We start from the raw sequence: 2,994 nt of genomic DNA, 5'->3' as shown, positions 1-2,994 counted from the left end.
GCACTGTGGCGTGGCAGATGAAGCTGCCTCCTGCAGTGCCGGCATCCCATATGGGCTCCGGTTTGAGACCTGGCTGCTCCACTTCCAATCCAGCTCTCTGCTGTGGCCAAGGAAAGTAGTAGAAGATGGCCCAAGTCCTTGGGCCCTGGTACCTGCTTGGGAGACCCACATGCTCCTGGGCTCCTGGCTGTGACCTGATCCAGCCCCAGTCACTGTGGTCATTTGGGGAGTGAACCAGCAGATGGAAGACACTTCCTTTTCATTTTGTTTTTTTCCAGGTTGGGATGTATGTATGTGTTACTTGTTTTAGTCCTCTGGAAGAGTGTAAAAGAGTGGCATCACTGGTACAGCTGTTATTTTTGCCATACATGTTTTCCATAAAAATGACCAATAAAGCTTTCTTGGGCTAGTTTTCTTTGAAGAAAATTTTCAATTATAGATTCTATTAACTTGATATTAATTATTAATTTGATATAGGATGATTCAAATTTTCTATCTCATGTAAGTTTTGGAAATGAATTTTTTTGATAATTTGGCCATATTATTTCAACAAAATAATTTTTGACTTTCAATAATTCATAATATCTTCTTATCACATATCTGTACAATTTAAAGTGAAGACCCCCTTTTCAGTCCCCATATTGGTATCTGTTTGCTCTCTTTTTAAAGTTTTCTTAATCAGGCTATCTAGGGATTTAATACCTCATAATGTTTTTAAAAAGTCTGAACTTTAGCTAGTTTTCATATTATTACCTCATATGTATTCTATTTAGATATGATTCACTTCCTTTTGTAGATTCTTGGAATGAGATCTTAGATGGTTGATTTTCATCATTTCTTTTTTGCTAATATTTGTATTTATGCATTTCTTCATGAGTACTTATCTGCATCCAATAGGTTTTTATTTTATTTTTATCATTTTATTGATAAAATAGATGGAACAAGTTGCATCTAATTTAACCTTACATTTTGATGAGTTTTTTTTTAATGGAACAATTCACGAATTTGCATGTCATCCTTGTGCAGCAGCCATGCTAATCTTCTGTGTCTCGTTCCAATTTTAGTCTATGTGCTGTTGAAGTGAGCACCTAATGGGCTTTCACAAACTTAGAACCACCACCACTATCAAGCTATATTCAGTGCATACAAATTTAGGATTCTTACATCCTCCAGGTAAGCTGATATTTTGTCAATATTAAATAGCCTCCTCTGACAGTCTAATTTCTTTTTTTACGATCAGTTTTTTTTTTCCAATCCTAATATAATCGAGGCAATTTTCCTTTGGTTATTATTTGTATGGTATGGTAGGCAGAATTCTACAATGGTCCCCAAATTCACAGCTCCTGGTGTGCATGCAGTTCCCAGCTATTCAAACTCTAAAAACTAGGTGCTTTTGTGAAGGGATGTTACAATTTTAATTCATTTAAAATTAATTTTAATTAAGGTTCTAAGTCAAATAGCTCCAAGGAAATGGCCCTCAGTGGATGTGACATAACCAGGTGAGAACTTAAAAATGTGTTGCTCTGCTGGTGAAAAAGGTTTCATACCATGCGGAGTCAAGGTGAGACATCAGCTTTGTGGCTGACTTTGAAGATGGCGGGGCTGTGTCTCAAGGAGTGTAGGCAAACTGATGACAGAGCAGTGTTTGGACAACGGCCAGCAAAGAAACGGGGACCTAGGCTCTGCAGCCATGGGGCACTCAGCTCTGCTCACAAGTTGATGAGTTTGCACGTGGGTTCTTCCCAAATCCCCAGGTGAAATGCAATCCAGTTGACCCCTTGATTTCAGACTTGAGACCCAGACAGTGCATTCTCAGATTTCTGACCTACACAGCTGTGAGCTAATCCACAGTTGGTGTTACACAGCAATAGAAAACATTACACTTGGTGTGTCTTTTTTGCATTCTTCTACTTTCAGCTAATCTCTGTCCTTAAAGCAGATCTCTTGTAAACAGTATATACGTATGCATCATTTTTATCTTGTCTAATGATCTTTGTTAATTGGAGTGTTTGATCCATTTACATTTAATGTCATTGCTAGTACAGTTAGATTTAAATTTCTCATATCTTGGCCAGTGCCGTGGCTCAACAGGCTAATCTTCCACCTTGCGGCGCCGGCACACCGGGTTCTAGTCCCGGTCGGGGCGCCAGATTCTGTCCCGGTTGCCCCTCTTCCAGGCCAGCTCTCTGCTGTGGCCAGGGAGTGCAGTGGAGGATGGCCCAAGTGCTTGGGCCCTGCACCCGCATGGAAGACCAGGATAAACACCTGGCTCCTGCCATCGGATCAGCGCAGTGCGCCAACTGCAACGCACTGGCTGCGGCGGCCATTGGAGGGTGAACCAATGGCAAAGGAAGACCTTTCTCTCTGTCTCTCTCTCTCACTGTCCACTCTGCCTGTCAAAAAAAATTTCTCATATCTTGTTATTTGTTTAATCTGTTTCTTCCTTTATTTCCCTTTTCTTGCTTTTCTGTACATTAACCAGAAGTTTTTCATTATTTCATTTTTTACTCTAGTCGATGTAATATATACTCACTAATTATTTAGAACAGTGGTTCTAAAAACTAACTTCATAATAACTCTGAGACATTATATGCCTTTTTCACTATTGTTCTCTTGAATGAACAGTGAGGTTTTCCAGAAACTACATGACATGTGATATTGCAGAAGATTTAGTGCAGAAGGAAATAATGCTAATTCACCTATCTTAAGCCCTTGTTACAGACTTGATAGTACCCAGCCCCTCCACCTACCACCCCTGCAAAAACTCCTGTATAGAAGCACTAACACCCAGCATCTCAGAATGTGACTCTATCTGGAAACAGAATCCTGAAAGATATGATTAATTAAAAAGAGCCTGAGGATCAGCCCTACTCCAATCCAACTTTCCTAATAAGAAGGGGGCATTAGAACGTGGCTAGACAAGAGAGAAGCTATCAGCAACCCAAGGAGAGGAACCTCAGGAGAAGCCAACCCTTCAGGCATTTTTATGTTGGA

General features: G+C 40.2%; 1 non-coding gene across 1 annotated transcript; it reads right to left on the bottom strand.

Moving 5' to 3' along the window:
* Nucleotides 1-981: 981 nt before the first annotated feature.
* LOC133754270 (U6 spliceosomal RNA) lies at nt 982-1,088 on the bottom strand. Its single transcript, XR_009865176.1, has one exon. It is a non-coding gene; the product is annotated as a U6 spliceosomal RNA (small nuclear RNA).
* Between the last annotated feature and the right edge of the window lie 1,906 nt (nt 1,089-2,994).

The sequence above is a fragment of the Lepus europaeus genome (assembly GCF_033115175.1).
Source record: "Lepus europaeus isolate LE1 chromosome 3 unlocalized genomic scaffold, mLepTim1.pri SUPER_3_unloc_1, whole genome shotgun sequence".
In the NCBI taxonomy this organism is placed as follows: domain Eukaryota; kingdom Metazoa; phylum Chordata; class Mammalia; order Lagomorpha; family Leporidae; genus Lepus; species Lepus europaeus.
This window is presented reverse-complemented; position numbering and strand designations above follow the sequence as displayed.